Below are 23,271 nucleotides of genomic sequence, written 5' to 3' on the forward strand. Positions count from 1 at the left end.
AAAGCGTCTGGAAGAAGACACTCAAGCGGTTCATCCAGGACTTCAAAGTATTTGCCAAGAGTGAGGAGATTGTGAAAATCAACAAGGTTTTGATTGAGACAGCAACAACTTTAACCTGGGTGTGGATGAGGATGACATTGAGGAGCTCCTAGAGGCGGTTCCCGAGGAACTGACTAATGAGGAGTTGTTGAAACTGGAACAAGAACACACAGCTGAAGAAAAGGAAAGAGACAAAGGAAAGTGCAGGAAAAGAAAAAGAACTCCCAAGAAAATTCACAGTGAAGGGTTTAGCAGAAGATTTTTTAGACCTCAGTAAGCTCCTTAAAATGTTTGAAAACATGGATCCCAACAACAAAAGATTTTCATTAATAGAGAGGAATGTTCACGGTGGATTATTTGCTTACAAGCAAATCTATGATGAAAAAAAGAAACAAACCAAGCAAATCACCATGAACATATTTCTGAAAAGAGTGACCCCTCCTCAAGAAGAGCCTCAGGCAGGCCCTTCAGGAGGTCTTCCAGAAGAAGGCACTGTTATCATAGGAGATGACAGCTCCACGCATGTTACTGCTCCTGAAGACCTTCCAGCGAGACAACATGTGGAGGTGGAAGACAGTGATATTGATGATCCTGACCCTGTGTAGCCCTAGGCTACTGTGTGTTTTTGTGTCTTATTTCTTAATTAAGAAGTTTAAAAACTAAAAAAAAAATAAAAATAGCAAAAAGCTTTTAGAATAGGGATACAAAGAAGGAAAACATTTTTGTATAGCTGTAACATGTGTTTGTGTTTTAGGCTAAGCGTTATCACCAAAGAGTCAAAAAGTTAAAACAAATTAAAAAGTTTATAAAGTAAAAAAGTTGCAATAAGCTAAGATTAATTTATTATTGAAGAAAGAAATATTTTTTAAGTAAATTTAGTGTAGCCTAAGTGTACAGTGTTTGTAAAGTCTACAGTAGTGTGCAGTAATGTCCTAGGCCTTCACATTCACCCACCACTCACTCACTGACTCACCCACGGCAACTTCCAATCCTGTAAGCTCCATTCATGGTAAGTGCCCTATACAGGTGTACCATTTTTTTCTTTTATACCATATATTTACTGCATGTTTTCTGTGTTTAGATATGCTTAGATACATGAATACTTACCATCGTGTTACAATTGCCTACAGTATTCAGTACCGTAAAATAGTGTACAGGTTTGTAGCCTGGGAGCAATAGGTTATACCACATAGTCCAGGTGTTTAGTAGGCTATACAATCCAGGTTTGTGTAAGTACACTTTACGATGTTCACACAATGATGAAATCGCCCAGCGACACATTTCTCATAATGTATCCCTGTCGTTAAGTGATGCATGACTGTATTTATAAACCACTGGGTCTCTAGAAGCAGAGCCTTAGGAAGTAGCCTCAGCAAGAGACTCAGTGCAGACATTGTTTAAAGAAAGATTCTGCAGGAGGAATGTGGGAAGAAAACAAAACCTCCTTTTCTGAGGCAGTAGTAATAGATCTAAATAGAGATAAGAGCCAAACTTTATACCATTAGACAGAAACCATTATTGCTTTGTAACCAATGGGTTCTACCTATCCTGTAAGGCTGCAGAGGGGTGAGGTTAAGGGCACAGGCTTTGAGATTAGATAGATAAGAATACAAGTTCCAGATCCCCTACATAAGCAGCAAAAGCTTCTTCAGGTTTAGAGAAAATGATTGTAACTCTTCCAGAGGATTCCTGTGGACATTTCTTAAGATAATGAATATAAGCTGCTTAGTACAATTACCCAGTATGTAGTTGGCCCTTACTAACCACCAGTCAACACCATGCCCGCAGCAGCTACCATGGCTGCCAAAACCACAGCCTCATAAATCAGAGCTTCATCTCCCAGCCGTCCTTCCATCTTCCCATTCTTCCATCATCCATCCTTCCCTCCTCTTATCCTCCCATCTTTCCATCTCGCCATCCTTCCATCCTCCCATCTGTCCTTTTCTCCATCTCTATATCCTTCCATACTCCCATTCCTCCGTCCTCCTATTCTTCCATTCCTCTATCTCTCTATTCTTTTATCCTTCCATCTGTGCCTCTTCAGGCACCTTGACTGGCCTCCAGCAGGGGCTTCACACTAAGGTTCTGGAGCCATATATGTCTTCAAAGTGACTTAGGGGACACTGGGTGGGCTGGATGCCTGGAGAAGGTAAGGAAGGAGCACCAGGTCTGACAGGTCATCTTTAATCAGAGCTGTTTCTGATTTGAATAAAGAAAAGATGGTTTGAGAATAGAGATAACTAGTTTATTCCCAAATATCCTTGGGAGTGTGCTCAACAAGTGTGTGTGGGGATGGCGCAGTGGCCCTGGTGTGTGCTGGTTTGCTGTGGTCTTTGCTGTAACTGCTCTAAATATTTAAATACTTTGTTTAGGATTGGGACTCTTCCTCAGGAAGCTGAAATAGATTCTTCTAAATACAATAAAGTTCTAAGGGAAAGTTTTCTCTTTACTGTCTGTACTATGGATTAATTCAGGGCTACATTTTGAAAATTAGTGACATGAAGCAAAATGATAATTTACTCCATTGAATGGATTCGTTAACTCAGTGACAAATCTGTTAGCTGTTTTTTTGTGTATAGCTATAGTTTACTCATCATAGTAAACTCGTGTTTACTCGTTAAGATCACTCATCATGGGGATGATAGTCAATTTCAAAAGTTTAAAGTATAGATTAAGCTTTACTTACACATTATTATTTTTTTTTTAAAGATTTTATTTATTTATTTTTTTCCCCCAAAGCCCCAGCAGATAGTTGTATGTCATAGCTGCACATCCCTCTAGTTGTTGTATGTGGGACGCGGCCTCAGCATGGCCGGAGAAGCGGTGCGTCGGTGCACGCCCGGGATCCGAACCCGGGCCGCCAGCAGCAGAGCGTGTGCACTTAACCGCTAAGCCACCAGGCCGGCCCTTACACATTATTTTGAATGGAGCTTTCAGGGTTTTTAAAAATATTTTACTTTTTTAGAGTTCACAGCAAAATTGAGGGGAAGGTACAGAGATTTCCCATATACTCCCTGCCCCCACACATGCACAGCTCCCGCCACTTAAAAACCCCTCACCAGAGTAGTGAATTTGTTACAATCGATGCACCTACATTGATACATTATATCACCCACAATCCATAGTTCATTTTAGGGTTCACTCTTGGTGTCGTACTCTATGGGTTTGGATAAATGTATAATGGCCTGTATTTATCATTACAGTATCTTACACAGAATATTTTCACTGTGCTAAAAATCCTCTGTGCTCCACCTATTCATCCCTCCCAACACCCCTCCACACCCCAGCAATCACTGATCTTTCTACTGTTTCCATAATTTTGCCTTTTCCAGTATGCCATATAGTTGAAATTGTACAGTATGTAGCCTTTTCAGATTGGCTTCTTTCATTTATAATGTGCATTTAAGTTTCCTTCATATCTCTTCATGTCTTGATAGATCATTTTTTTTTAGCACTGAATAATATTTCATTGTCTGCATGTACCACAGTTTATTTATCTGGTCATCTACTGAAGGACATCTTGGTCGTTTCCACATTTTGGCAACTATAAATAAGGCTGCTATCAATATTGATATGCAGGGTTTTGTGTGGACATACATTTTTATCTCCTTTGGGCAAATACCAAGAAGCACAACTGCTATAACACACGATAAGAGTATGTTTCATTTTGTAAGAAACTTCCAAACTATCTTCCAAAGTGACTGCACCATTTTGCATCCCCACCGTCAACGAATGAGAGTTCTTATTGTTTCACATCCTTGTCAGCATTTGGTGTGGTCAGTGTTCTGGGTTTTGGCCATTCTAATAGATGTCTAGTGGTATCTCATTGTTGTTGTTTTAATTTGCATTTCCCTCATGACAAATGATATCATATGTCATATGTGTATTTGCAATCTATATATCTTTGGTAAGGTTTTGGGCCCATTTTTTTTTTTAAGTGGGTTGTTTATTTTCTTGTTGAATTTTAAGAGTTCTTTGTATGTTTTGGTTAACAGTCCTTTATCTGCTATGTCTTTTGCAAATATTTTCTCCTAGTCTGTGTTTTATCTTCTAACTCTCTTGATACCGTCTTTCAGAGAGCAGACATTTTTAACTTAATGAACTCCACTTTATCAAGTATTTTTTTCACGGATCACATCTTTGATCTTGTATTTAAAAAAATCATTGCCATACCCAGGGTTATCTAGGTTTTCTCTTATATTATCTTCTAGGAGTTTTATAGTTTTGTGTTTTACACTTAGGTCTGTGATCCATTTTGGATTAATTCTCATGAAGGGTCTAAGGTCTGTGTCTAGACTGACATTTTTCATGTGGATGTCTAGATCTTCCAGCACCATTTGTTGAAAAGACATCTTTGCTCCATTGTACTGCCTTTGCTCTTTTATCAAAGATTGGTTGACTATATTTATATGGGTCTATTTCTGGGCTCTTTCCCCTGTTCCATTGATCTATTTGTCTCTTCTTTCACCAATACCACACTGTCTTGATTACTGTAGCTTTATAGTAAGTCTTGAATTTGGGTAGCATCAGTCCTCCAACTTGTTCTTCTCCTTCAGTATTGTGTTGGCTATTCTGGGTCTTTTTCCTCTCCATATAAACTTTAGAGTCAGTTTGTCAATATTCACAAAATAATTTGTTGGGGTTTTCATTGGGACTGGAGCTTTCAGTTTTTCAACATATTAAAATTTTATTTATTTTTATCTTCTGCTATATTATCATTACTGTTGTTGTGTTTGATAGTGTTCAAAGTACTTTCTGTTTTACAAATCTCCTTTGGCTCTCAAAATGACCTTTCTGAATAGAAATATGTTTCTGAGGAAAAAAGTGAGACTCAGGGACTTGTCTGAGTTTCCACAGCCAACACACAGCAGAGCCTAGATTGGGACCTGGGTACTTAGAAGGGTTGAGTGTTATCCACTTACCAATGGGGCAGAGAGTGTGAGGATTGAAGAGAGGAGATATGCAGGGCACCCACAAAGGTCAAAGTAGACTAAGCTTTGCTACCTCTTCTGGTATGTCACCTTCAAGATATCCCTGCTAGTCCATATGTCTCAGACACTAACCTGCTGTGCTGGTTAATTTTACATGTCAATTGACTGGGCCACAGGGTGCCTAGACATTTGGTTAAACATGATTCTGGGTGTGTCTGGGAGGGTGTTTTTGAATGAGATTAACATTTGAATCAGTAGACTGAGTGAAGCAGATGGCCTTGTCCAATGCGAGTGGACCTCATCCAATCCATTAAGGCCCTGAATGGAATAAAAAGCTGAGTAAGAATTCTTTCTCTCTACCTGATGTCTTTGAGCTGGGACATTGGTCTTCTCCTGTCTTTAGACTCAGATTCAGAATGGAACCATACCATCGGCTCTCCTGGGTATCCAGCTTGCTGACTGCAGATGTTGGACTTCTTAGCCTCCACATTCCATGAGCCAATTCTGTTATTCCATATTATATATATATAATACTGCATATTATAGATGTATATAATAACATGAATTATGTTCATTCTGTTTCTCTGGAGAACCCAGACTACCACATCTACTGGGCTTCTTTCTCTTATAATTCTTCTTTAACTTCCAGACACTAATTGTTGGGCCTTAGAACGTACCTCATAACAATAATAGTTAAAATTTGCATGGCTTATTTCATTTTCTGTCATATTTTTGAGGTACATTTTCACACATAATTCTCTTAAAACCTCTCATAACAAAGCATTTATTATCGTCTCGATTGACCAATGGAGGAAGTCATGGCTAAAAGAAGTGCAGTAAGGCACTCTAGGTCACGTCTAGAGATGGTGTGTGGCTGAGCAGACACAGAGGCCTGAGTTCCCTGGTTGTAGACCAGGCTCTTAGGACAGAACCTCCTGCAATTTGGCAATCTGTGGTCGTTGAAATTGTGCTTGGCTGGATTGTAACAATGCTGCAGTTGCTGGATCTTTCTCTTATCAAATGTTGTGATGTTTCTGATTTTAAGAGATCATTTCAAATTTAATAATTTGAAATTTCCTATTAAAGAGCAGTCTTTTCAATACTATTGCATTAGACTGAATTTCATCTTAAAATGTGCCCTTTTTTCTCACCTGTTTTCTGTCTGTTGTTCACCATTTATTCATGATTTGTTGGCAAACGACTGAATTTGAGTAATTTATCTTTTCAGACAAAGGTTGGATATTGTCTTTAATAAATTAAGCATAACGCTAACGCATGTGGGCAGCCATTGTTAGAATGCATTGTGAGAACAAGAGAACCTATTTATTATTTTTTTCCTGGATTTCTGTATCAGATTTATCCTATACCAGAATTGTTTTAGACCAGGAATCACAAAGTAAAATTCTTATCACGCATTCTTTTTTCTATTTGTTTGCCTGCACAAAATTTGGATGAGCATATATATATGCATACACACACATACAGATACACACACACGTACACACACACACATGTGCACACACATATACACTCTAAGGAATGACAGTGAAATAAGCCTCGGACACAAACAGGAAATTACCCAGCTGCTGAAGCTCCTGCCTGCTCTCCCTGTCCATATCTCCCTGTCTCCACCACAGGGAAAACTTCTACCATACCTTTTAACTAATTATCCCCATGCTTTTCTTTGTTCTCCTTCTCCTACCAGCAACATATGCATCTCTAAGCAATATAGTGTTTGGTTTTAGCGAGGTTTGGGCTTTATCCAACGGACTCATACGGTGTCCATTATTCTGAAACTTGGTTTTTCTACTCAATCTGTTTTAGAGATTGTTTTCTGCATGTCATACACACAATTTGTCCTAGAAATGAACAATTTAAAAATTGATTAGTAGAGGCATCATCTACTTCCAACTAAATGGACAATCCATATTGCCAGGAAAATTACCTGAGGGGATAAAAGCTCCAATTATACCTGGTTGAATAACAGCCTTAGACAGTGCTGAGGGCACAGGCAACCTTGATTTCTGGAACCTTCAGTCTTGTGAGTTTAAACTCTGTGTCTAACAGCTTTAGCCTTTTGAAGTCCGCATCACCTGTCTGTGCTGTACATGACCATCACCCCACTCCACACCATTGGTTGGGATGACTCTCAGGTATACTGTGCAACATTTTCCAGAGTTCTCCAGTACCTTACACTCTAGTGGCTTACAGCTTAAGTCTGCATCCTTTGTGGGCCTCTTGCATTTTTTTCTCTTGCTCCCAATTCCCTTACATTTGTTTCCTGAGACTACTTACATGCACATTCTTGTCTCTTTTTCTACTTTTGGGGAAACACATCCTTGGCAGACTAGTCAAGCAGATAGTTCCAGGATGAGGAAAATGTTGCAGGTTTTTACTACGACCGGTGTGTGAGGTCATACTGAACAAGTACAAAGCAAGTAAAAAAGAGTCACTTTGAGATTGAAGAATTGGGAGTGACTTATAAACTGTACAATATTGGAAAATTATATAAGCTTTGATTAGGTCACTTGCAACGTTCAGAAGCTAGCTCAAAGGACTGTTGAGAGGCTTAAATGAAATTACAAATAAAAAGACAATAACATTCACACAAGCAAACCTTCACCTGAGATCAAACGCCCATTGGACTAGGCATGTCTTCAACAGTAGAGAACGGTATTATAAAAGTTTGTGACTAAAACAGGCAAAAAGTCATAGTGTCATAGGTTTGGAATAGGCAGTACTCTTGGCGAAAGTGAGAGAAACCCAACTCAAACTAGTTTAAACAGAAAAGAGAACTTATTGGCTGACAATGCAGAAAAGTCCAAGGGTAATGGCTTCAGGCAGACATGGATCAAGATGCTTAGAAATTTCTTTGCTCTATATTTCTGCTTTTTTTTGTGTTGGCTTCATTTTAAGTTCAGGCTCTCCCTTTATGAGGGCCCTGACAACTCTAGGCATGCATCATCACAACCGCAATCCCAGTGAAAGCGCAAGCTTCCTCTCCAGTGACACAAAAAACACCCCTAGAGTGTGTTACTGGCCCCTGATTGCTAAGTGGTGTTATGTAACCATTGCTGAACAAGGCATTGTGGTCAGGGAGACTAAATGCTCTCAGTGGTCAAGTTGGGGTCATATGTCCATCCTGGGCCAGCCCAGCAGAATACTTTCTCTGAAAGTAGAGACAGTGATCATTCCCTGGAGAAAATTCTCAATGTTGTTGTCAGAAAGAGAGAACAGCTACTGGACAAAAACAAGGATGTGTGCTCAAATTTAGTGGTGAGGGCACAGAACTTGGACCCATCCAGGACCAGATCCTGATTCTGCGACTCTCTAATTTAAATTTGGGTAAGATTCTTAACTTCCCAATGCCTCAGCTTTCTCTTTTGTGAAATAGGGTGACTACAGGGAATAGCACAGACACTACAAATTCCATCGCTGCATTCTTGCTTCCTTGTTACGCCATATATATTGTTTCTCCGTCTTTCATTTTGTTTGAATAGAAAGCTCTGAGGTCTCCCTATTGTTTTCTCCTGAGTTACATCTTTGTTGTATGTGTAAGTGTGTGTGTTGTAGGTTTTTATTTTCTTTAGTTTCTGAGATGAAAAAACTATGAATTTCAGGCCATCTATTTTTTTTTTTTTTGGTGAGGAGATCAGCCCTGTGCTACATCTGCCAGTCCTCCTCTCTTTTGGCTGAGGAAGACTGGCCCTGGGCTAACATCCGTGCCCATTTTCCTCCACTTTATATGGGACACCACCACAGCATGGCTTGGCAAGCACTGCATGGGTGGGCGCCCAGGATCCGAACTGGCGAACCCTGGGCTGCCAGCGGGGGGGTCGGGGCTGCCGCAGCAGAGCGTGCGCACTTAACCGCTTGAGCCACCAGGCCGGCCCCTCAGGGCATCTATTTTTAACACTGTTAACATTTCACTAAGTCTCAGAAAATTCTTCAAGGAGTTTTGACAAAATAGACTCTCTAGTTTTTGAATAGTCTTATAGAGTTTCAAAGAAATAATACAGTATTCTATTAAGAAAGGATAAAACATGGCCGTTTATCATACGTAATGTGGAAAATACATTGTCCTGAAACTCGAAAATAAAACAGAAAATACCTCTAATTTAAAAAAATGGGAAAAATATTTGAACAGGCAGTTCACAAACTAAGATGTACCAGTGGCCAGTGAGCACATAAAAATGCTCATTATCACTAGTTATTAGTGAAATGCAAATTAATAGTCAATAAGATTCTGACATAGCCACTAGAATAGCTAAAATTAAAGACATTTCTCCAAAGAAGACATAAAAATGGCTAAGAAGTATATGAGAAAATGTTCAATGTCACTAACCATCAGGGAAATGCAAATCAAAACTCACCTCACATCTGTGAGCATGGCTGTTATCAAAAAAACAAAAGAGAGCCAGCCCTCATGGCCTAGTTCAAGTTCAGTACTTACCACTTCAGTGGCCTGGGTTCACTTTCTGGTCACAGAACCACATCACCAGTCTGTCAGTTGCCATGCTGTGGGGGCAGCTCACATAGAAGAACTGGAACCACTTACACCTAGGATATATAACTATGTACTGGGGCTTTGAGGAGGAAAATAGAGAGAAAGATTAGCAACAGATGTTAGCTCAGGGTGAATCTTTCCCTAAAACAACAACAAAACTGAATGAAAATCACTTGTTTAAAAACAAAAAAGCAACAAAAGATAAGTGTTGGCAAGGATGTGGAAATTAGAACCCTTCAACTCTGTTGGCAGGAATGTAAAATGGTGCAGCCACCATGGAAAACAGTATGGAGGTTCCTCAAGAAATTAAAAATAGAACTACCATATGTTTCAGCGACCCTACTTCTCAGTATTTATCCAAAAGAATTGAAATCAGAATCTCTAAGAGATGTTAGCACTCTTATGTTCATTATAGCACTATTCACAATAGTGGAGATATACAAACAACCTACAAGTCCATCTACAGGTGAATGGAAAAAGAAAATGTGTATTCCACATATAATGGAATACTATTCAGACTAAAAAACAAGATTCTGCAATATGTAACAATATGAATGAATCGGGAGGACCTCATGCTAAGTGAAATATGCTAGTCATAGAAGGACAAATACTGCATGATTCCACTTATAAAGTATCAAAAATAGGGGCCGGCCACGTGGCGCAGCAGTTAAGTGCCTACACTCTGCTTCTGCGTCCCAGGGTTCGCAGGTTCGGATCCCAGGCACGCATGGATGCACCATTTGTCAAGCCATGCTGTGGCGGTGTCCCATATAAAGTAGAGGAAAATGGGCACGGATGTTAATCCAGGGTCAATTTTCCTCAGCAAAAAGAGGAGGATTGGCATTGGATGTTAGCTCAGGGCTAATCTTCTCACACACATGCACAAAAAGTATCAAAAATAGTCAAATTCACAGAATCAAAGAGTGGAATAGTGGTTGTCAAAGCTGGGGGGAGGGGAAAACAGGGAGTTATTAATGAACAGGCATAAAGTTTCAATTAAGTAAGATAAATAAGTTTCAGAGATCTGCTGTACAACATTACACCTGTAGTTAACAACAATGTATTGTACTTTAAAAAATTTGTTAACACTGTAGATCTCACATTAAGTGTTCTTATCACAATATAATGAAATGAAATGAAATGAAAACTAAACTAAATTAAATTAAAAGGACGAAAATACCAAATGTTGGCAAGGACGAGGGGTTGCTGGAAATCTTGTAAATGTTGATAGTAGTATGAAAATGGTAAAACCACTTAAAAGTTATGGTAGATTCTTACTAAATCTATGCTTAAATTATGACCCAGCAATTCCACTTCTAGGTATTTATAAGAAATGAAAGCATATGTCCACAGAAATACTTGTCCAAAATATTCATAGTAACCTGTCTGGGGAGAGGAGATATTCTATACCTTACTAGAGATATGAGCTACATGATGAGTACGTTTTGTTAAAACTCATTGGATGGCATACTTAAGCTTTTGCATTCCACTTTATCTAAGTTTGACTTCAAAAACCTCCACAAAAACTCATGAACAAATATTGAACTCTAATTAATGATACGCACATTGGAGTTTTTAGGGGCAAAGTACACTAATGAATGAAAGTTACTTTGAAATGCATTTAAAATGAGATAGAATAATAGGTGGATACAGGGGTGGATAGATGGGTAGCTATAATAATAAAGCAAAACACCAAGTATTAAGCATAGAGTCTAGGTCGCGAATATCTGAGTGTTTTCTTCCAAATGTTTCAATTTTTTATATGTTTTAAGATTTTCATAATAAAATGTTTGAAAAAACAATCATTTTACACTGAATACTGTGTCCACCTCAGAATAGGTTATGCAGAAATAAATTCACAGGTGATAGTTTATTTGATTACAGTTATTTCCATAGATGCCAGGTGATAATAACTAAACAGGAATGTTTTTTAAAATCCTATTTGAATGTTTTCATTGGTATAAGGCATTTCTTTGCCTTATTTGATTATTTGATTATTATATGTATTCCATCAAGTTATTTCCTAAACATCAAATTACTAGTATAATTTCCACATTTTTCTATGTATTTTGAAATGTTTTTCATCTTAAAAAAGTGGCCAAAATAGTACGAGTTCCCATACATCTTTCACTAAGCTTCCCTCAATGTAAATATTTTATATAACTATGGTACAATAATTAAAACTGGGACATTGACATTACATCAATACTGTTAATTAAACTATAGACCTTATTCAGACTTCACCAGTTTTTAAATTCCATCATTTTTTTTCATTTGGTGTATACTTCTATGAATTTTACCACATGTATTGACATATGTAACCATTAACACAATCAGGGCACAGAAAAGTTCCATCACCCCTAAAAATAATCCCCATGCCATTCCTCATAAACGTTAGTAGGAGTGCAAAAATGGTACAACCATCCTCTGCTCACCTGTAAGCCCTGGTAACCACTAACTATAATTTTGTCACTTTGAGAATTTTATACACATAGGTTCATGCAGTGTATGACATTTTGAGATTTGTTTTGTTTTCACTCAGTATATTATCCTTGAGATCCATTCAATTTTGTATGTATATCAATAGTTCATTGTTTTTCATTTTATTTTATAACATTGTTCATCTTATTTGTATGATGTACAGTCATTTGTTTATGCTTCACCCATTAGAAGACATTTGGGTTGTTTCCAGTTTGGGCTATTACAAATAAAACTGCAATGAACATTGATGCATAGGTTTTTGTCTGAACCTAAGATTTCTCTTCTCCAGGGCAAATATCTAGGAGTGGGATATGGTTCAAGAATTATACAGTAAGTATATATTTGACTTTATAGGAAATCACCAAACTGTTTTGCAGAGTGGTTGTACAATTTTACATTCCCATGATTGTTTTATGAGAGATCCAGATGTGCCATATTCTTGACAGTACTTGATACTGTCAGAATTTTTTTTTTAGCCTTTCTGGTACGCATGTAGAATTGTCTCATGGTGGTTTTAGTTTGCATTTTCCCAATCGCTAATGATGTTGAACAAATTTTCATGTGCTTATTTACTATCCACATATTCTTTTTATTGAAGTGTCTACACAAGGGTTTTGTCCATTTCTAACTGGGTTACTGGTTTTCTCATTATTGAGTTCAGAGAGTTCTTTATATATTCTACATACAAATCCTTTGTCTGATATGTTTTATAAATATTTTCTCCCAATTTGTGCCTTTTTTTTCATTTTCTTAACAAATGTCTTTTATAGAGTAAATATTTTTCATTTTGATGAAGTCTAATTTATCATTTTTTTCTATTGTGTATGGTGCTTTGGTATCAAGTCTAAGGACTCTTCATTTAATCTTAGGTCATAAAGATTTTCTCCCATGTTTTCCTCCAAAAGTTTATAGTTTACATTTTATACATAGATCTATCATTTATTCTGAGATAATTTTTATATAAAGTTTCAAGTTTAAATCAAGCTTTGAGATGTCTTCTTTGTCTTTAGTTTCAGAAATTTGGTTATGATGTGTCCGGGCATGGATTTCTTCGGGTTTTTTCTATTTGGAATTTACTCAACTTCTTGAATTTGTTGGTGTATGTCTTTTGTCAAATTTAGGAAGTTTTCAGCTATTATATCTTTAAATATTTTGTTTTCAACATTGCTTTCGTCTGCTTTCCTTACAGGATTCCAATTACGTGATTCTTAGATTTTTTTGTGTTATTGTCCCATAGGTCGTTGAGGCTCTCTTAACTTATTTTTCCATCTATTTCTCTCTGTTGTTTAGATTGGGTTATTTTTACTGATCTGTTGTTACTTACTCTTTCTTCTGTCATCTTTATTTACCTATTGAGCCAATCCAGTGAGTTTTTATTTTCTGTATTGACGTCTCCATTTTTACATTTTCCAGTTGGTTCTTCTTTTTATCTTTTCTTCCTTTGTCAAAACTTTTTATATTTCCATTTGTTTCAATGGTGTTCATGATTGCTCATTGGAACATTTGTATAAAAGGTACTTTAAAGTTCTTGTCAGATAATTCTAAAATCTGTGTCAACATAGTGTAGGCATCTATTGACTTGTTTTTCTTATTGGAGTTGATATTTTACTCATTCTTTTTTTTTTTTTTGTGAGGAGATCAGCCCTGTGCTAACATCCGCCAATCCTCCTCTTTTTTTTGCTGAGGAAGACGGCCCTGGGCTAACATCTGTGCCCATCTTCCTCCACTTTATATGGGACGCCACCACAGCATGGCTTGCCAAGCAGTACGTCGGGCCGCGCCCGGGATCCGAAACAGCGAACCCCACGCCGCCACAGCGGAGCGCGCGCACTTAACCGCTTGCGCCACCGGGCCGGCCCCTTTACTCATTCTTGATATGGTAATTTTGGATTGTTTCCTGGACATTTTTAATACTATGTTATAAGATGCAGATTCCTGTTTAACTCTTCTTGTTTTATCAAAGACTTAATTCATGTAGGTATACCACATACCTCTGGGTTCACTTTTCTAGGCTGTGTTTTGAACGTAAATTTAATTTTCTGCAGTGTTATTTATTTCTTTATGCCCACTTATGTGCTATTCAAAGACAAATCTGAAAGCTGGGCTGTATTCCACACTGTGGTTCAGTTCTTTAAGCTTTCAATGTGTTGATTTGCTGTGTTCAACAAGGACTTCACATACAAATTTAAGGACTCCCTTTCTCTGACTTCCTCTTCCCCTTACTCATTACTTGGGTGAGAAAGGGGCACTTCCCCTTTGCCAGGATCTTTCTAGTGTAGAGCAGTAATATTAGACAGCCTTCCACCCCACAGTCTCTCTGACTGTGGTAGGTGGGGAGCACTAGGGCACCGCCTCTGTTTCTCTTTGCTAAGTGCGGGGTGGCGATAGCTAGAAGGATGCCACTTGTCCTTGACTGCTGAGTCAGGGTGGGGAGCAGTTCCTCCTGCATGTCATTCACCCGGAATATGGTGGGTGTACTCAAATGGTTCCATCCTGCAGGACCAACCACTTGTTGATACTCTAGAAAGAATGGACTTTTCTTGGGCTTTTTTATTTTCTATGTTTTTTGGCAGTTTGGGGTTGTCAACTGATCTAGCACCCAGGCTGGGATATATAGGTAGCAAAAAACAAAAAAGCAAATGAGAAACATATACATATACAAAGACAAAGAACCTCAGGGAACTCACTGTCAGGTTGTTCTTTGAATCCTGAGGTCCCTCTGAGTCCTTTTCTCCACCTTTCATAGTCTTCTCATAGTTACTTCACGTGTTAGGCCAGGGTCCTTTGTTATAATTAGTGAGAGAGATAAGGTAGAATGTGTTTATTGCATATTGGCCAAATCTGGAAGCATCTAGTTTTACTTTTAATTTAAATGGCAATAATAAAAATCAGATATGAGGTAAGTATACCTTTATCTGTCCAAACTATCCTACAGATAGTTGCAATTGTCTGGGATTTGTAATGGTTTAGAGCCAATTTACTTTAACAGTTAATCTGCAGGAGAATTGTTCCACTTGAATCAAGGATGTGAGGGCTGAACTGCAAAAAAAATGTGTAACTCTCTATTAGCTCACAAGCTGCATTTTCTAGACCTATCATCCCTTTCTAGTGTCCCCTTTTCACTCAGAGATGGAGGAGCAAATCATCTGCTGTCATACTTTTAAAGGATAATCAACAGCTTTCATTTTTGGTTGGATATCTTTGTGGTGAAACGGAGCCTCACCAAGTTCTTCTGCCGGCAACCATCATCACCGAGCTCCCTGAACTTATAGAACTATAGAGGAGATGAATGGAATCTTCACATTCAACCTTATATTTACTTCAAACTTATATCTCACTCTGGAATACCACTATTGAATAAAGTAGATACATCTCAAGTGCTCAGTAGCTATATTCAACTGGTGAGTATTATATCGAATAGCAATGATATAGAATATTTCCACAGTTTTGGAAAATTCTACTGGACACCTATACTTTAGAACCTCTTTTATTGAATTACCAGAAGGTAGCTTTCTTACCTATAATTGAATACTTTCTTATTTCTAACTTTAATACATCTATTTCTGTAGGATATATTTGCAACAGATATTTTAGCAGTCACTGTGCAGAGGAAACATATTTGGAAGGTCAAGGGCTTTGGAGTCAGAAAGATCTGAGTTCAAGTTATGTTTAATAATTTATAGATACATGACTTTATATTTCTGAGTCCCAAATTTATTATCTGTAAAATGGAGAAAGGAAAGTTTAACACACAATGCTACCATGAGAATTAAGTAAAATAAATGTGTAAAAACAACTAAGGGAGTTATACGCCTAGCTATCAAAAACTGATTGTTTCCCATCTTAAATCATGTTGAGATTCTTGTTAAAACAAAAAGAAGACACCGAGATGTTATGTTTGTCTGGATGCTGTATTTAGATATGACTGCTACAGAAGTGTATCTCTTTCCTGCTGAGGTTATACCTCTGCCTTAAGGTTCATGAAGTTTTACACTAATGCATGTTGAATTCTATCTCACTAGGTTAAGCCTATTACTTAAGCCTTTGAAGAACTTTCCAAATCCACGCATGAGCAGCATTTCACGCTCTTTCAATAACTAACAATAACTAACTTCTCAATAACTAACAATTTGATGACGATCTTTTATTGCTATGTCCAAAATGATGATGTAAATGTTGAACAAGGTTAACGTATGGATGACCCCTGGGCCTTTGTAACTGAACTCTGTCTATCCCCACCCAGCTCAAAGATAGCTGTCATTATTTTGTATTCTGATTTAAATATATATCAATCCACATACAAGCAATTTGTAACCTTCCCAAAGATATTTCTTTCTAATGATAAATGACAGTAAATTTATTGCTAGTTTTTAGTTACTATAAAGAATAATGGCTCCTCGAAGATGCCCATGTCCTAATCTCTAGAACCTGTGAATATGTTTCCTTACATGGTAAAAAGAACACTGCTGATGTGATTGAGTTAAGGATCTCAAGATGGAGACATTATCCTAGAACACCTGGGTGGGTCAAAGATTCTTATAAGTGAAAGAAGGAAGCAGAAAATTAGAGAAAGATTTGCAGATACTGCACTTATTTCTTTGAAGATGGAGGAAAGTGCAGTGAGCTAAGGAATGCAGAAGGCATCTAGAAGTGGGAAAAGACAAGGATGTGGATTCTCCCCTAGAACATCCAGAAGGAACACAGCCCTGCTGACACCTTAGTTTGAGCCCAGTGAGTATATTTTGGACTTCTGACTTCCAGGTCTGTAAGAGAATAAATCTGTGCTGTTTTAAGCCACTAGGTTTGTGATAATTTAATACAGCAGCAATAGGAAACTCATACATTCTATTTAGAAAAACTTCATTTCCCCACAATCTGGTTTTGTTGGCATAGATCCCTTTACTGTGGCTGCCTGCTGTCTGTGGGATCTCACTGTGCATCAGTTCTCAGCCAGGCACTTTAATAAGATGATTTCATTTAATTTTCACTGCAAACCTAGAAGCAAGCATAATGATCCCAATTTTAAATAAGAGGAAGCTAAGGTTCAGAAAAGTCAGTGAATCGCTCAGCATTATGAGGCCGCATGTAGTTTGAAGAGAGGTACTGGAAAGAACCTCTCCGAGTTTCTCTTCCTGTACTAGGAGTCTCAGAAAGCATTGCTGTGCTGCAAAAGAAGAGTTTGAACATTTTATCATCTTATAAAAAAGAAGATTCTCAACTATAAAAAGCATGATGTGATACAAAACTAAGTGAATAAACCATTTCAAGTTAGTGTCCTTCACCTGACTTTTTTTAAATCTTAGATTCTAATTCTGTGTCTTCATTATAAAGTGGTGACAATATAATTGCCCTATAAATTTCACACAGGGATGCTGTGACATTTGAGAAAAAGTATGTAGAACTGTTTTATTTTTAAGATACAAATTTACCTCATTATTATTATCATTTAAGGTGTTATTAGTATCATTTTAATTCCCTATTTTCACAAGAATTTCTAAGAGTCTAAGGTTCACAACAGTTACACAGCATTGATAAATAATAGCAAAATTTGTGTATTCTAATTACCCATATTGGAAATTAGTGCTACTTTGGAATTAATAAAATACTGGATTGCCCAATTAAGGTGAGTGTTAAATTCATCTAATGAGCATCGTCTGTGCATCAATTGTTCCCCAATGAACACAGGCGATTTCACTGGAATAGTTACATATATTAAACAGAAAATTGATAGCTATCTCTGAGATGCTTTTGCTAAAATTGGTATGAGAGAGTTCACCTAATTGCAGCTATTATCCCTTTCTCAACTTCAAATTGCAGAACATCACATGGCCACAGTCGCCTAATAAGCTGCGATGCTTGGGGCACTGATTGTAGATTTCAGCAGGATTCATTTTCTCTTTTGTGTTTTTCATTTTCTTTTTTAAACAGAGAGAAAGAAAACATGAACTTTTTGACCTGGTGACTAATGTTCTTAAGCAACTAACAATTTGCTCCTGGGAGGAACTGAAAGTTTTGCCCTTTGTGGTTTTAGCTCCTTTTTTTTTTTTTTTGATTTTTATTGATATTTTAATGGTTTCTAACATTGTGAAATTTTGGGTTGTACATTTTTGTTTGTCCATCACCCCATATATGACTCCCTTCACCCCTTGTGCCCACCCCCCACCCCCACTTCCCGGGTAACCACAGTCCAGTTTTCTCTGTCCATGTGTTGGTTTATATTCCACATATGAGTGAGATCATACAGTGTTTGTCTTTCTCTTTCTGGCTTATTTCACTTAACATAATACGCTCCAGGCCCATCCATGTTGTTGCAAATGGGACGATTTTGTCTTTTTTTATGGCTGAGTAGTATTCCATTGTATATATATACCACATTTTCTTAATCCAATCGTCAGTCGAGGGACACTTAGGTTGCTTCCACTTCTTGGCTATGGTGAATAATGCTGCAATGAACATAGGGGTGCATAAGCCTCTTTGGATTGTTGATTTCAGGTGCGTTGGATAGATTCCCAGTAGTGGGATGGCTGGATCATAGGGCATCTCTATTTTTAATTCTTTGAGGAATCTCCATACCGTTTTCCATAGAGGCTGCACCAATTTGCATTCCCACCAGCTGTGTATGAGGGTTCCTGTTTCTCCACATCCTCTCCAACATTTGTTGTCTTTTGTCTTGGTGATTATAGCCATTCTGACGGGCGTGCGGTGGTATCTTAGTGTTGTTTTGATTTGCATTTCCCTGATGATTAGTGATGTTGAGCATCTTTTCATGTGCCTATTGGCCATCTGTATATCTTCCTTGGAGAAGTGTCTGTTCATTTCCTCTGCCCATTTTTTGATCGGGTTGTTTGTTTTTTTGTTGTTCAATTGTGTGAGTTCTTTATATATTATGGAGATCAACCCCTTGTCAGATGTATGTTTTGCAAATATTCTCTCCCAGCTGGTTGGTTGTTTGTTCATCTTGATTCTGATTTCATTTGTCTTATAAAAGCTCTTTAGTCTGATAAAGTCCCACTTGTTTATTTTTTCTTTAGTTTCCCTAGTCTGGGTAGGCATGTCATCCGAAAAGATTCCTTTAAACCCAATGTCAAATAGTGTGTTGCCTATATTTTCTTCTATGAGTTTTATAGTTTCAGATCTCACCTTCAGGTCTTTGATCCATTTTGAGTTAATTTTTGTGTATGGCGATAGCACATGGTCCACTTTCATTCTTTTGCATGTGGATGTCCAGTTTTCCCAACACCATTTATTGAAGAGACTTTCCTTTCTCCATTGCATGTCCTTAGCACCTTTGTTGAAAATTAGCTGTCCGTATATGTGTGGTTTTATTTCTGGGCTTTCAATTCTGTTCCATTGATCTGTGTGTCTGTTTTTGTACCAGTACCATGCTGTTTTGATTACTATTGCTTTGTAGTATGTTTTGAAGTCAGGAATTGTGATGCCTCCTGCTTTGTTCTTTTTCTTTAGGATTTCTTTAGCTATTCGGGGTCTTTTGTTGCCCCATATAAATTTTAGTATTCTTTTTTCTATTTCTGTGAAGAATGTCATTGGGATTCTGATTGGGATTGCATTGAATCTGTAGATTGCTTTAGGTAATATAGACATTTTAACTATGTTTATTCTTCCAATCCACGTGCATGGGATATCTTTCCATTTCTTTATGTCATCGTAGATTTCCCTCAATAATGTCTTGTAGTTCTCATTGTATAGGTCCTTCACCTCCTTGGTAAGATTTATTCCTAGGTATTTTATTCTTTTTGATGCAATTGTAAATGGTATTATCTTTTTGAGCTCTCTTTCTGTTAGTTCATTATTAGCATATAGAAATGCAACTGATTTTTGTAGATTGATTTTGTACCCTGCAACTTTGCTGTAGTTGTTGATTGTTTCTAACAGTTTTCCAACAGATTCTTTAGGGTTTTCTATATATACAATCATGTCATCTGCAAATAGTGAGAGTTTCACTTCTTCGTTACCTATTTGGATTCCTTTTATTCCTTTTTCTTGCCTAATTGCTCTGGCCAAAACCTCCAGTACTATGTTGAACAGGAGTGGTGAGAGTGGGCAGCCCTGCCTCGTTCCTGTTCTCAGAGGAATGGCTTTCAGTCTTTCCCCGTTGAGTATGATGTTAGCTGTGGGTTTGTCATATATGGCCTTTATTATGTTGAGGTACTTTCCTTCTATTCCCATTTTATTGAGAGTTTTTATCATAAATGGATGTTGTATCTTGTCAAATGCCTTCTCTGCGTCTATTGAGATGATCATGTGGTTTTTATTCTTTGTTTTGTTGATGTGATGTATCACGTTGATTGATTTGCGGATGTTGAACCATCCCTGCGTCTCTGGTATAAATCCCACTTGATCATGGTGTATGATCTTTTTAATATATTGTTGTATTCGGTTTGCCAATATTTTGTTGAGGATTTTTGCATCAATGTTCATCAGCGATATTGGCCTGTAATTTTCTTTCTTTGTATTGTCTTTGTCTGGTTTCAGTATCAGGGTGATGTTGGCCTCATAGAATGATTCAGGAAGTGTTCCATCTTCCTCTATTTTTTGGAATAGTTTGAGGAGGATGGGTATTAAATCTTCTTTGAATGTTTGGTAAAATTCACTGGAGAAGCCATCTGGTCCTGGACTTTTATTTTTTGGGAGGTTTTTGATTACTATTTCAATCTCTTTACTTGTGATTGGTCTATTCAGATTCTCCATTTCTTCTTGGTTCAATTTTGGGAGGTTGTATAAGTCTAAGAATTTATCCATTTCTTCTAGATTGTCCAATTTGTTGGCATATAATTTCTCATAGTATTCTCTTATAATCCTCTGTATTTCCATGGTATCCGTTGTAATTTCTCCTCTTTCATTTCTAATTTTATTTACTTGAGCCTTTTCTCTTTTTTTCTTAGTTAGCCTGGCTAAGGGTTTGTCTATTTTGTTTATCTTCTCGAAGAACCAACTCTTTGTTTCATTAATCCTTTCTACTGTTTTTTTGGTCTCAATATCATTTATTTCTGCTCTGATTTTTATTATTTCTCTCCTTCTGCTGGCTTTGGGCTTTGTTTGTTCTTCTTTTTCTAGTTCTGTTAGGTGTAATTTAAGGTTGCCTATTAGGGCTTTTTCTTGTTTGTTAAGGTGGGCTTGTATCGCTATGAGTTTCCCTCTCAGGACCGCTTTTGCTGCGTCCCATATGGTTTGATATGGCATGTTATCATTTTCGTTTGTTTCCAGATAGTTTTTGATTTCTCCTTTAATTTCATCAATGATCCATTGGTTGTTCAGTAGCATGTTGTGTAATCTCCACATTTTTGTCACTTTCCCAGTTTTTTTTTCCTGGTTCATTTCCAGTTTCATAGCCTTATGGTCTGAAAAGATGCTTGTTATGATTTCAATCCTCTTAAATTTATTGAGGCTTGCTTTGTTTCCCAACATATGGTCTATCCTAGAGAATGTTCCATGAGCGCTTGAGAAGAATGTGTAGTCAGCTGTTTTTGGGTGGAGTGCTCTGTATATGTCTACTAGGTCCATCTCGTCCAGTTTTTCATTTAAGTCTAATATTTCTTTATTAACTTTTTGTCTGGATGATCTATCCATTGCTGTAAGTGGGGTGTTAAGATCCCCTACTATTATTGTGTTGTTGTTGATTTCTCCTTTTAGGTTTGTTAATAGTTGCTTTATGTACATTGGTGCTCCTATGTTGGGTGCATATATATTTATAAGTGATATGTCTTCTTGATGGAGTGTCCCTTTTATCATTATATATTTCCCTTCTTTGTCTTTCTTAACCTGTTTTATCTTGAAGTCTACTTTGTCTGATATGAGTATGGCAACACCTGCTTTCTTTTGTTTGCCATTAGCTTGGAGTATTGTCTTCCATCCTTTCACTCTGAGCCTGTGCTTGTCTTTAGTGCTAAGATGTGTTTCCTGAAGGCAGCATATTGTTGGGTCTTGCTTTTTAATCCATCCTGCCACTCTGTATCTTTTGATTGGAGAGTTCAATCCATTTACATTTAGGGTAATTATTGAAATATGAGGGTTGAATGTTGCTGTTTTGTCACTTATTTTCTGGTTCTTTTGCATTTCCTTTGTTTCTTGTCCCATTTGTTTTGGACTGCCAATTCAGTTTGGTTGTTCTGTCTTATGATTCTTCTAGTTTTCTCTTTGTTTATCATATGTGGTTTTAATTTGATTATTTGTTTAGTGGTTACCTTGAGGTTTGGGCGAAAAATCTTCTGTATGAGATAGTCCATTATCTGATAGCCTCCTATTTCCTTATACTAAGTCAGTTCAGTCACTTTCCTCTTCCCCTTCTAAGTTGCTCTTGTTATACCTTATTCTATCTTGTGTTGTGGCTGTGTGTTTACAGTGATGAGGTTAAATTTATTTTTGGTGAATTTCTTCCTTTGATCTTTGAGTTTAGTATTTAAGTGGTTGCTAACCTATTCCGGTAAAGATCTACTCTTTCTCTGATTTTGTCTACCTACTTTTCTCCTTACTCCGAGCTTTGTGTTCCCTTTCTCTTCTTGTTTTCAGGCCTGAGGGCCTTCTTGAGTATTTCTTGTAGTGGCGGTCTCGTGGCCATGAACTCCCTTAGCTTTTGTTTATCTGGGAGAGTTACTATTTCTCCATCATATTTGAAGGATATTTTTGCTGGATAGAGTATTCTTGGCTGAAAGTTTTTGTCTTTTAGTATTTTGAATATATCATTCCAGTCTCTTCTAGCCTGAAAAGTTTCTGTTGAGAAATCCGCTGAGAGCCTGATGGGAGTTCCTTTGTACGTTATTTTTTGTTTTTGTCTAGCTGCCCTTAATATTGTTTCTTTGTCGTTGACCCTGGCTAGCCTTACCACTAGGTGTCGTGGTGAAGGCCTTTGTCTGTTAATATATATAGGAGTCCTGTTGGCTTCGCTTACTGGTATTTCCTGCTCCTTCCCCAGATTTGGGAAATTTTCAGCTATTATTTCCTTGAATAGGCTCTCTGTTCCTCTTTCCTTCTCCTCTCCCTCAGGAATACCTATAATTCTTATGTTACATTTTCTAATAGAGTCCGATATTTCTCGGAGTCTTTCTTCATTTCTTTTTAGTCTTAGTTCTCTCTCTTCTTCCATCTGGAGTATATCTGTATTCCTATCCTCTAAAGTACTAATTCTTTCCTCCATATTGTCAGCTCTGTTCTTTAAAGATTCCAGATTCTCCTTTATCTCCTCCATTGCGTTCTTCATCTCCATCAGCACTGATTCGTTTTTCTTTATGATTTCAATCTCTTTTGTGAAGAAACTCCTAATCTCATTGAATTGTTTGTCTGTGTTGTCTCGTATTT

The sequence above is a fragment of the Diceros bicornis genome, chromosome 41 (genome assembly GCF_020826845.1).
Source record: "Diceros bicornis minor isolate mBicDic1 chromosome 41, mDicBic1.mat.cur, whole genome shotgun sequence".
Taxonomy (NCBI): Eukaryota; Metazoa; Chordata; class Mammalia; order Perissodactyla; family Rhinocerotidae; genus Diceros; species Diceros bicornis.